The sequence below is a fragment of the Glycine soja genome, chromosome 3 (genome assembly GCF_004193775.1).
Source record: "Glycine soja cultivar W05 chromosome 3, ASM419377v2, whole genome shotgun sequence".
Taxonomy (NCBI): domain Eukaryota; kingdom Viridiplantae; phylum Streptophyta; class Magnoliopsida; order Fabales; family Fabaceae; genus Glycine; species Glycine soja.
The window spans coordinates 24,376,288-24,390,150 of NC_041004.1; positions in this window are offsets into that span (position 1 = coordinate 24,376,288).

Consider the following 13,863-nt stretch of genomic DNA (forward strand, 5'->3'; position numbering starts at 1 on the left):
TGAACATTAATGACTTTCCTCTAGAGATACAAAGGGTTATGCCGATTATCAGCAATAAGGTATGGATGAGCTACACTACAATAATCAATTCATATAGGGTGAAGGAAAAATTGAGGGTACACATCTTACAAACTCATGAGGTAAGTTGGATAATGTTTTTGACTAAGAATAAGAATAAGCTAAGCTCCACAAGAGTAAATATTGTAACATATACTCAATAAACCAAGAAATATACATTTCTAAAACAACAACAACTGGTCCATGTCCTAAGTGACAACGAAATGCAAGGGAGCTAGAGCGAGTATCGAAATCAAACTAATGTAAAGTATCTGGGCCAATTGTGGGGTAACTGTGTGAGCTTCTTTTTCACTTGCAATGTCATAAGGATGGGTATGAAACATGTTCTAGTGGCCCATTAGATGATTAAGATCACCAGAGATAATAACAAAATGAATATTACCAAGAACAACACTTTCATTCCAATGCAAAAATAAAAGAAAGGCCAGTAAAGCAATGATATAAGGGCCAAACGAAATTAAAAGGTTCCACTTCTTATGTCATTCCAACAACACTTAGAAAAGATTCGTGCATATAGTAGGCTCAAAAGACTCTATGTCTGACCTACATAAATTTGTGCTCTTCCACCTGATGGACAAAATTCCTTTCGACCTTCCTCACACAATCTATATCAACATCCTAAGAAACATGAAGACTCTAGGAGGAGTGGACGAAATATACTATGCCGCCCTCATCAACAAACTTCTTTGGGAATATGAGGTCTTCCATGTCTTTGAAAGAATGGACGAGGATTCAAAGCAGGCTATTATTAACAAAGGAACCTTCATCGCCAGACAACAACACTTTAGTGCTATTAACTTGAAGGCAATGAAGGTTAACATAGGAGGAACAATCCTATTCCTCTAGTGGACCAAGATGACATCCAACAGAAAAGGTAGAAAAAGCTAGCCAAGACTGTTAATGATGAAGACAAGGCTCTATAAACCTTTGGCCTTGCTAAAAAGGTACAAAGGATTCTTAGGGAGTAGAAGGGCAAGGTCCAAACCAGGAAGCAAACCCAACAACAAGAGGAAGAAGAAGAAATTATCACCAAGGAGCAACAAATGAAGAAAAAGCATGAAGACTCCAAGCCCTCTTGTCCAATCCAGTCTCAAAAGACTTGTCCATAGACCCCTCCAATTAGGGTCCTCAATGGATGCCCCTTCATGGACGAGACCAGTGTATCTAAACCTAGTCAAGATGGGTCCTCAATGGATGCCCAATGGTACCACAAAAACCACTCATCCATCCCTGGTGGCAATAGAGGAAAAGTAGAAGAAAGCTACCACTTCCAATGATCCTTCTGATAAAACACTAAGGCTCACTCTGCCTGCAGTGGCCATTAGCATGGACCCCTCCAAGGAGAATCCCACTCCTCAAACTCAATGGTCCAAGGAGGTGCACATCTGGACTTCTTGCACCAGATTCATTCCCTTCAACCTTGCATGCCTAAGACCATCTAAACGGGATCTTGACATGATAAGAGGCATCTTGAAGTAAATGTACATACCTGGCCAAGCCACTGCTTTTCCCCATGGACTCCACAACGACAGATGCATTGGCATCAAGATGGTTCCTAACAAAGCCTACATAAGGTTGCCCATGTGCGATGAAGGAAAGAAGAAGGGCTTTAAGCTATACTTCAACAAAGAAATGCCAAGTAGAGGTTAGAAGACACAACTGGTCAACCACACACATAACTGGAAGACTCTGTTCTAGGGTCAAAAGCACATTAGAGAGCTTGAAGCTGATGATGCTAGGACCTCGTGGAATTAGACTTGTGGCATGATACCAAGCATACAAGCTCCTCAAACTCTAAACATGTGGCAACTTCAAACCAATAGGATTCTATTCAAATATTGCGTCCAACCAAAGTATACCACTCTGATTATGCAAATGTTTGCTTTTGAGGAACCTTGAGGATGACATCCTAGAGCGTTTGAAGAAGCTACCCATTATCTTCTATAATCGCGTTTTCAACATTACTAAGACAAGTATATTAGACTTAGGGGGAGTTGAAAGCTACCACACATAGCATTCAGATCTATTGTCATTCATACTAAAACTATTTTGATATATACTTGCTATATTATTGCTAAAAGAGGGAGATTGTTAGACACAAGACGATCCATCATTGGATGACCCAAACATCTCTTAAGGTTTAGATGAAAACAAAGATATAAATTTGTAGTGACCATTTTGTCACATGTAAGTCAAACAGGTTTGATGTCTGGAAGTAACACCAATTACTTATCCATTAGTTGATACCTCGTCTAATGGAAGCAGGAAGTACTCGTCCAGTCCATCTAAACACCAATTAGAATATGAACACTTATTTGAAAGGAACATATTTGTGAATCTATCTTTTATTTTGTTTTATATGTCTAATGATCACATTGAGCTATGAATGACAGATATGGATAGTCTTGATCCTGTCTGACAAAAAAACATAATATCTACTTATTTCAAGAAACAAGATCAATTTGCACATCAGTTATATTATTCAATTTTAAAGATTCTTTCCACAATTACGAGTTTCTATCTACCGATAAATACACATCAAGGATTGAAGAACAACAATGAACACATACAAAAAAAAACAAGAGTCGTGAGTCAAGAAACAAGAGAGAGAAAAAAACATTTTTTGAGAAATACATTGAGCTTAAGAGAGTCCATTTTTTTGTGATATACAAAATACTAATAAGAGATTAGAACTTCATTGTAAATTCAGTTTTTGAGCGTTGCAAAGAATCTCTAATTCTATATCAAACTTTTATTTGTGAAATCCAAGCATGGCTTAGTGACAAAACAATACTTGAGTGTTTTTAAATTCAGGGGGAATCTAAGGGTTGTGCCTGTCGCAACCTACCCTTTTGCGGGCGAGCGAGGCGAGGCTCACGGGTGCGTCTTCCATAGGAGGAAAATGCGTGGAGTTGCTACCAACGTTTATTGAAAGGAAAACGTTAGAAAAACCAAGGAAACCAGTCATGAAGAATATTCCAGATTCGGGAGTTATCTTTACGTTTGAGGAAGGTATTAGCACCTCTCACGTTTGTCCTAAAGGACAACAGCCTTAGATTAGAATTGTGTGAAATTATGTATCTAAACTTTTATTTCTTTTTTATTTTTGAGGTCGACAAAAGCGGGGCTCTTGCTCCTACGTACCCTCCATCAAAGAGGAAATCAGACCTACGTAGTTCTTTCAAAAGGCAGTGATGTGTTGATTTTCCGCTTTTGAACGGTCCATGTTAACCGATAAAAAAGCAAAGAGGGCCGTTTAAAGCGTTGGACCTTAAAACGTTTTTTCAGTGATTTTTGTGGACAAAGCTTGATTTTGTGAGTTGATTTTAGCCTTAGTTTCACTTTAGTTATTAGTCAATTCAATTAAGAAAGAAAAATCCCAAAGAGAAACGTCCGATTGATTTTTTTATTTTATTTTGCTAAAAGATATTTTTTGATTATTATATTATTATTTTACCTCTTTTTTGGTTTCCAACGTGGTTACGGCATGACCGAACGGTCGGATTTCATTTTAACAAAAATTAACAGATGTCACAATTCAAATGATCGGTGGAAATTTATTTTATTTTTTGATTAGACGAGAAAATGACTTAAATAAATGACTAAAGCACGTCAAAATGGGGTACAAAAAGTAAATGAAATGAAAATAAAAGTACGCGAAACAAATGGGGACCACCAAGGGTACATAGAATGAATTGAAAAGTTCAATTTCGGGAACTTACCGGTTGAAGACCGAAGAACGACAAAGATCGAACGAAAGACGACAAAAAATCTTCACGAAATCACCCACGGAAACGTTTCGGACGCATTACGGAAGCGCCTCGACTTGGATTTTCTTCACGGAAACGAATTTTTTCACTAATTTCAAGTGATCCTCAACTACCAGGAGGGTTGAACGTTTTTGTTCTTCCCTCCTCTCCCTATTTATAGGGAAAAGAGGGAGAAGCTTGCCACCCAGCTCGCCCAGGCGAGCTAGGTTGCTTCCTCCAAAAGGCACCGCCTTCTGGAGGAACTTCCTGGAAGGCCCACGTGGGCCTGGTTTCTATTTGCACCCCCTGTTTACTAAATACACCCCCTGCCTTTTTTTGCTGATTCTTTTTTCATAACGTTACAGAACTTTACGAATTCCGCAACGATACTTATTTTCCTTCCGTAATGTTACAGAACCTTACAGATTACGTAATCATCCCTTTTTTGGCTTTCAGAATGTTATGGAACGTCACGGATTGTGTAACAATGCTTCCTTTTGATTTCTGGCATGTTACGAAACTTCACGGATCGTGCAACAATGCTCTCTTTTGACTTCTGGCACGTTATGGAACTTCACGTATTGTGCAACAATGGGTGCCAAGTACCTCGAAGCGGTCAACCAAAGGTTGCATGCCATCAAACAGTGCTCCCCGGATGAAATTAGGGTATAACAGTTGCCCCTATTTACTTACCTTTTATCGGAGATAGGAGGAAAGCAAAGATAAAACATTGATTTCGTCTGTCTTATTCCTTTTCCGTAATTAATCTATAATGACCCCCTGAAGGCCATCCTTTGCCTATCATGGGAATTTAATTGATCTCAATCACAATAGTCCCAACCCAAAACGATTTGAAATAAGTGACTCCCGTCTCTCCTTCTTCTTTCTCTACACAACACAAAACAAAACAAGCAAACAAACAAAAATAACATAATATATACGTATACACATGTTTGGTGAAGGAACCGATTGAGAAAATAACAAAAAAGAACCCGTATTTTCCCCTCACCGGAGGCTCCGTACTTGATAACGGAGGATGAATGAATGACAATCAATTCATGGGGCTCCGAATAAGATGGTGGAGGATGCAAGAACAATGCTAGGCAATCAATTCGTGGGGGCTCCGGACTTGGTGGTGGAGGATACACGAACAGTGGTAGGCAATCAATTCGTGGGGCTCCAGACTCGATGGTGGAGGATGCATGAATGACAATCAATTCATGGGGCTCCGAATAAGATTTGATGGTGGAGGATGCACGAACAACGCTAGGCAATCAATTCGTGGGGCTCCGGACTTGATGGTGGAGGATGCATGAATGGAAATCAATTCATGGGGCTCCGAATAAGATTTGATGGTGGAGGATGCACGAACAACGCTAGACAATCAATTCGTGGGGCTCCGGACTCGATGGTGGAGGATGTATGAATGACAATCAATTCATGGGGCTCCGAATAAGATTTGATGGTGGAGGATGCACGAACAGCGCTAGGCAATCAATTCGTGGGGCTCCGGAGTCGATGGCGGAGGATGCATGAATGGAAACCAATTCATGGGGCTCCAAATAAGATTTGATTTTAGGACCGAATGGTCCACCGGGTTCTTTCACCTAAAAGGCGAACATGCTTTAGCAAGGAAAAATAAATCATTCACGAGAGCACCATATTTTAGAGAAACAATATGCTTATGCCAAAATAGTTTTCCTTGTAATCGAAAATGAAGGGTAGGATGTCAACGTTTAGCTTTTAAAAGAACATTCAAGGGAAACGCCGGGTCAAACTGAAACTGGGAATAAAATCACTAATGGTGTATAAAAACTCACACAAGTAAGTGTTTTACCCTAATTCCAAACCATAGCTGCACCATGACTTTATTTTGCACATGATTTCCTATCGAACCAAAAGATTACACGCGCGATCACGGATCAATAGGATTTTCTCGAGGGTAGTGTTTTTGGAGAGGAAGCTGGGTGTTTCGGTCTTTTCCTCTTTGTTTATGTGGGGCGGGACATCGCCAGTCGGGAGCGACCTTGAATGGCAATCCCAAAGGAAGAACCACTTCAAAATGGGTTTTCCCTTTGCCGACTGTCATTTACCTCGCCAAAAATTTATCTGGTCCGAAGATCTTCTGTTCTCTTTCCTAGTTTCCTTTATTGATTGGGAATTATTCTGTTTTCCTCTGATCTTTTCCCTTTTACTTTCTTCCGATCTTTGATCGGGAATCCTTCTTTTCCTTTTCTTTTCTTTCTTTTCATTTCTTCCTTTTCTTTCTTTTCATTTCTTTTCCCCTTTTTTTTTTCTTCCGATCATTGATTGGGAATTCGGGTTTTAGCATTCGTTATTCGCTCTCCCTTGAGGAGATTCTTCTGTCCTTTTCTTTGGGGAAAGGATGAGGATTCTCTTCATGGGCCAAGGTTCAAAGTAGCTTAAGGTTGCGCCTCAAGATGGTCTTTTCATCGTGCGTGCCCGATTTTGATATTTGGGGCAAAATAAATTCAAGTGTCAGGGTGTTAGTTTCGGGTTAAACTCCCATATTATTTCCACGAGGCACGCGTAACAATGATGATTTTGAAACAACGTGCAAAATTAGTCATGCATACAGCTAGGTGGGTACTCAAGCATCCAGTTTATGGCATTGCGATACTAAGGCTTGGGATTTATGCAAGTAGACCCAACGTTTCCAAATTATGTTCTTTCATTGGTTCAACGAATCCATCCGTTCTTATCTCAGTTATTTTGGAAAATAAACTCTTAGCGTCAGTTTCTTGTTTCCAAAAGATATGTTTGCTCTCTACGAATGATTTGTGCTTCCTATGACCATAACATGCCGACCTTCGAGGTCTTTCTTTCTCTTTCCTTTTTGTTTCATTTTTCTTATGCATGTTTGCAAAAACTATACATCCATCGCTATCTATGAGAAAAACTTTTGCTCTGTACACCTACATTCCTATACACGAAAAACTTTTTCTATATACACACGCATTGAAAAACTCTTTCTCTTTATATCAACATGGTCTATATAAAACCTCTATTCCTTTTCAAAGATTTCTTTTTCCTTTCTCAACATACACTCATTGTTTATACAAAAATTTCTTTATACACACTCATTGCTCACACACAAGAATTTCTTTTCACACATTATTTATACACACAAAATCTTTTCATACACTTTTTATATACAAAAACTCTTTTCTTTTCTTCATATACAGATATGACATTTGTTCACAACGCCTCTTTCTTTTTCTATTCTTGGTGTTATCATGATGTTTGTTCATTTTATTTTAGGACGACGTTCCTAAATGAAAACTCTACACGGTTCTGGAATTTCAACAAACATTATCGACAATAACGAAGTAAGCACTAACGTAACAATCCAAACAAAATGTATGCACAAAACAAATGACAATCGAAACAACAAAAACAAATGTTAGTCCCTCAAGTCATAGAAATAAAATAACATGTAAATGATAAAGGATGAACCATAAAAAGAATATGAATCTGGGGATCCCATGGTCATGTGGCTTCGCTCCCTCCCAAGAAACCGAGCAAATCTGTCATCTCCTCATCTATGCGGGCCTCCTCTGCATCGCCCGGGGATCCTGCAGGCGCCTCCCCTGCCTGGGTCTCGGGCCAATCTCTGGGCAACGTGACCTCAACCCTAAATTGCTCTGGAGTAGGGCACACAAAAGGAGCGAAAACCTGCCCCTGCTGACTAAGGCTGAAGCGGTAGAGACACTCATGTATCTGTACCTGCCCCTGGTGGTTGGCCGCCTGCTGGCGAACCAAGTGCTGTAGATAACGCTCCATGCCTAGTGACCCAGCGGGATCGGCCTGATGAGGTGGCGATGGTGCGTCTGCGTCCTGAGATGCATCCCCCTGCGCCTGTCTAGGCGTGCAATACTTCTCAATGAAAGCCCGAGTGATCGGCGGTCGGATCACCTTACTAGGGGTGACGGGAACCCCGAACGACTGGCAGAGGCCCGTGATCAATGCTGGAAACCCCAGGGCCCTGTTAGACTTATCCGGGTCTAGAGGGTGCCTGGTGGGTGGCATACCTGCAAACAAATAGATGGCGCCAGCAATTAGCTGAGCCACGTGAACGCTCATCCATGTCAGGATGGCATACACCAGCTGACACTTCGGCAGAGGGAGATCGGAGTTATGATCACTAGGCAAGACATTGCTGAGCAGCAACGTCATCCACATCTGGGTCAAGGAGGTCATGTTGGAGCGCATGATCCGCACCCGTCTCCCGGCAGCAGTTCGAGCGAAATCCTGCCCTAGTGTGCACAATAGCTGGGCAATGGCCTCCTCGTCGAACCCGTTGGCCCTATTCCTCCTCTGACTGAACTCGCACTCCTGGCCTTCCTCCAACACTAGTGGGTCACCCAGGAATTGGCTGAGGGCATCTGCGTCAAAAGGAATCCATTGACCCCTCACCCATGAATACATGTCATGTACTCCCTCCTCTGTGGGCCAAGCATTAGCGTAAAACTCCAGGACTACCTCAGGGTCAAACTTAGCCATGGGAGTAGCCAGTGATGTCCAATGTCTGCGAGCTATCTCCTCCTGAAAATCGGTGTACTCATCGTCCCTGAGTTGGACGCGTCTCTCTTGGTGGAACGACCATCCTTTGATGGCCTCGAAGCGCTGCTAGTGCACGGCGCTCCCGAAACAGTGACTATCAAACTCGGGGGCGGCACTGGTCCCTTCAGCCGCGACGTCCCTCCTAGATCTCTTCGCGGAAAGCTTTTTCGGAGCCATTTCCTGCGAGGACAAACATTTGGAAAGTTAGTTTACAAGAAAATACCAATCATTACGAACAAGAGCCAAACAACACTTATATGGTGCGAGTGCCAACATGCACTTTACAAAACAATCACATTGGGGCATGTGCTATTTTATGACACATACCTATATACATGCAGTTACACACACCCACATAAATTTTTTTTGGTGAAAGGCATTTTATGACACACTGTATGTTTTTGACAAGCATTTTCATGCTACATTCCACATATATGCACATTTTTTGAAAGGCTCCTTATGCTACCTACTCACAAATATACATATTTTGAAAGGCATTTTTACGCTACCTATCCAACATATACAAATTTTTGAAAGGCATTTTTTGATATATATATATATATATATATATATATATATATATATATATATATATATATATATTCACACACTTTGTAAGGCATTTTCATGCTATATATTCACACACTTTGCAAAGTATTTCATGCTATATATCCACATATATACATACTATTGAAAGGTATTTTTCAAGCTATATATTCACATATATACATACTATTGAAAGGTATTTTTCATGCTATCTAGGCGCAAGGTATTCCTCATGAGGCAGCAAATTCAAATTCTAGTCAAAAACCTCTCAAACATGTTCTAATATTCATGCATCTTTTACATTCGAAACCAAAAACTTAGATTCCTAGGCGTAAGTCATGCTTTTGGCACTTTAGTCTAGCTTCTACAAAACTGCCCACACACTCACAATGGCAGCCATATGTGCATAATTTGTTCCACAAGCTAAGTTTCACAAAATCATGTGCAAATGCCATTGAGGCTGTTGGATCGAGTGGCCTCAGAATAATTAAGAAGAGGGGGTTGAATTAATTATTCCTAAAACTTTACCAATTAAAAATTACTCTTTTAAGGCTTTTACTTTTGTTGTTAAGAGAATATGGAGTAGAAGAGAAACTTAACAGAAAGTAAAAGCGAAAATTAAATGCACAGCGAAAAGTAAAAGAGTAGGGAAGAAGGAAACAAACACACAAGAGTTTTTATACTGGTTCGGCAACAACTCGTGCCTACCTCCAGTCCCCAAGCGACCTGCGGTCCTTGAGATTTCTTTCAACCTTGTAAAAATCCTTTTACAAGCAAAGATTGTGACATCTTGGAAATTTCTACCCGGAATTTTGTAAACGGTGCATTTTGAATGATTATATATATATGAGTATTATTCAGTGTATGTATATATGTATATATTCCTGGTAGAAGTAGGTATTTTGGGGGAAAGATACGTGGGTTAGGCTAATTAAGGAAGAGAAATCCATAACTGGATGGTTATAGGTTAATTTTCAATTAATTAGTCTAAAAAAAATCATCATTTTGTGTGCAACTCAAAATTTAACAAAACCAACCTCTGAATCACGCTCGGGGTTTCATTCTGAGCGTTTTGATATACATATTGCCTACTTTCGGAAACTGGCCCCGACGGGTGCAGAGAAACACGAGGGACTAGAACCAGAGAAATAGCACGCAAACCGAGGCAGGATTTTAGCGTTTCAAAGGTCAGTTTTTTCCCTTCTTCTTGTGGCTGTGCATAAGTCACATCAAGAGAAAAAGGTGGGCCCTTTTGTTCCACTCAAAATGGGACAAGTGGCAAGTGCTTTTGAAAAATAAAATAATAGGAAAAGAGAAAAGCCTTTTTAAACCAAAAAGCCACATTCTCTCTCCTCACTCAGCCCAAAATTTCAGAAAGCTCCTTTCTCTCTCTTTCTCACGTTGCCATCCCTTCTTCTTCCTCCACCATTGAAGCTCCAACAAAGCTCCAACCTTTGGTCACCATTTATGCTCCAAATCGTGAAAGGAAGCCCTTTTCGGAGTCGTGAAGCGCATCTCTACGTGTGGGATTTCGAAATTTCAGGTTTGGGTAGACTTCTTCTCACATAAATTTTCGTGGGTATTGGGTTTTGGGAGATATGATGGGTAGTTTTACTAAGTTTATGCTTTATGATAGTTATTTGTGAAGAGATTTGATGAAAGCATGTTAAACTTGTCATGTTTGGTGTGAGTCAAGCTTACCCATTCTGTTTTAGGGTTTTTATGATGATGCTTGTGATGTTTATGTGCTGAAATTGCTTATGGAAAACTGCTAGAGATGAAGGGTAGAGTTAACCTAGGGTTAGAAAGTGAGAATGTGGTGTTATGAGTGGAAAAAGAGTGAGGCTTTGAGAGTTGGAAGGCCAAATCTGGATTTAGTGGTATTTGGAGGTTAAAGGGAGTTAATCCTAGTTTGAAATGTCATTTAGGACTTATGAGAAAGCTTAGACTGTGCAAATGAGGAATATGAGTGACCAAAGTGAAAACAAGAGCCATTTCTAGGGTAAAATTGGGTGTTGAGGAGTCAAATTTTGATTCGGTAGAGTTTTTGTCGTAAAACCAGTTTGAGCGAGTTTAGATTGATGATATAGACTTGTTTGAGATGAGAGTTTGCTCCAAGTTTACCCCATTCTCATTTTCACTTCTCAAACCTTGAAAATCCACTAAATTGAGGGGTTTTAGATAGCTAGATTTTGAGTTGCTTTGGTTTGAAGCTTGTCCTTGGTTTAGACATGATTGATACATGATTTAGGACTTGTAGGATTCAATTTGGGCAAAATTGGATGAGGGAAAGTGTGATTTCGAAAATCTGCACTTTATGCAGAATTTTGCTGTCAAATATGTGCAGCAAAATTTTGGCTTTGTGCAGAGAATGTTGTGAATTTGCTGGTTGTGGAAAGAGTAGTACAGATTGGGTTCTGGACGTTTTCTAACAGATCCCAACGGTCACAATGTAGACTTATGTGCTAGAGACTTCCAGTAAAAGTTTCAAGACAATCCAACGGTTAACGAATTGGAACAAAGAGAATGTTACTGGGGTATTTAAGTGAGAAAAGCTGTGATATTGGTTTGTGCTGGGCAGAGTTTTCTGCCTCTGCCCTGTTTTTCTTGGTTTTGATAGTTCATGATGTTTGGGATGTTGAATTGCTTGGATGTTGTGGAAGCTTGGAGAGATTGATGGGGACCCGGTGTTGAGAGGAACGAGGATAAGGGCTACGTGGGAGTACGTGAGCTCAGTGAAGGTGGGCAACTGAGGATGGTGGGTTTATGTGTGATCTGTGGATGTGGAGAGTTGACTTGCACCATCGCCCGACCGCCACCTAGTACCACATGTGATGGGTACCCCATAATCCTACAAGCTTGAAATGAGGAAGTGTGGAAGGGTGAGACTTCCTACTTTTATTCGTTGACCACAGAGTGGTACCTGGAGATATGTCGCGGGGGTTAGGAGACCTTGGGGACGTCAGGTGGGGTGCTATTGCCCAAAACCAAGCTTGACCAATCCCGACCCAACCTGGGCATAGTCAGTCAGTGAGAACCTGTGATGTACCTAAACAGGCGAACTCCTGGCAGTCAACCGATTAAAGAACAAAGACCACAAAGCAAGGAGGCTTGTGTGGTGGCTGGCCAGCTGTGAATCTTGAGTGATATATGGGATATGGCCTCTGGTAATCGATTACCAAGGGTGGGTAATCGATTACAAGGCTTAAAAGTGAAGACAGGAAGCTAAGATGGCCTCTGGTAATCGATTACCAAGAGAGTGTAATCGATTACCAGGCTTAAAAACGAGATCAGGAAGCTAAGAGGGCTTCTGGTAATCGATTACAAAGGGGCGTAATCGATTACCAGGCTTAGAAATGGGACTGGAATGTTGAAGGGGCCTATGGTAGTCGATTACCAGTGCTGTGTAATCGATTACACAGAGGAACAGGCCACTGGTAATCGATTACCAGTTATGTGTAATCGATTACACAGTGCATTTTGCAAGTTTTCATGTTCTGAAGCTGTGTAATTCGAGTTTGGCCTCTGGTAATCGATTACCAAGGCTGTGTAATTGATTACCAGAGATGAAAAGCCTTGAGATACCCCTTTAATTGCATGTAGTGGTTATGGGACACATTGTGTTGCTACCGTAGTTAGATCTCTCGTGAAAGAGTCTACCCCTTTCTTTTATTTCTTGTAGATCGCGATGGCAGTGCAACTAATCCATGATCGAGTGGAGATGGAGTGCCTAGAGGGAGCATGGGAGACCCTCGAAGGCAATGCGAGGTGCCGATTCCGGGGCACGATTCGATTCACGGCTACTTCATTGGTGCATCCAGAGGAACCCGCACGCACGCTTCAGCGCACTGTGGAGTGGATATTACCCACGCCTACACCATATCGTCTAGTGGAGCCAGTCCAAGTGATCGAGGTGATGTCATCTGAGGAAGACCCAGAGGAGCTACCTCCAGAGCCCGTTGTGGATGCTCTTGACTTTCTAGAGGGTGATGAGGACCCACTCCCTGAGGTGGACTCTCCCGAGGACGTCATGTCGGCATCTGAGGCAGACTCTACGGAAGATAGTGGCCCTGGAGAGATGGCGACTAGTGGAGGCTCTTCATCATAGTAGACAACTCATTAGACTAGATTTATATACTTTTGGGGATGGGTGTATCTAGTACTGACTGTTAGGTTTACTCTTTTGTTTTTGTATGGGTAGACCTATTGTATAGGAATTTGATAATTGTATACATGTGGTTGACGCCACCACAGTGGATACCTTTGCTCTGGATGTCACTATGTATTTTGCAAAACTCCCATATTTTGGACAGCTTTAAATGATGAATGTACTTATGTCTAATCTTGTTATTTGGAAAGAACGTGTTAACAGATTCTATTTGAAAGAGAGTTCATTGATCGTATTTTATTTTATTATTTTACACGTGACGACCTAAAATGATGACTGGTATACTTTTCCTTTTTGAAAGAGCAACATATTTTAGAGGTTATGAGTGAGCAGAAAGAAATGACTCCGAATAGAGTTGTGAACTGGCCATTCAGGACTCTATAGTGATAATTTTCCTTCTGAACTTAATTATTGTGAAAAAGAGAAAGAAATGAAAAAGAAAAAAGAAGAAAAAAAAATCCCATGGTTTTTGTTATTTAAATCATTACTATTAAACCAGTCATTATTTTGGGGACGCCACAAAGATCCACAAGGGATGTACCCTCTCTTGTTCTCTTTGAAACCCTAGTGGATGTACCCTCTACTAGAACTGATCCACAAGAGATGTACCCTCTCTTGTTCTCAGTCAAACCCAAGTAGATGTACCCTCTACTTGTACCACAAAGGATGTACCCTCCAATGTGTTAAGACAAAGATCTCAGTCTGTTACACCTTTGATACTTTGTGAATGGGGATACA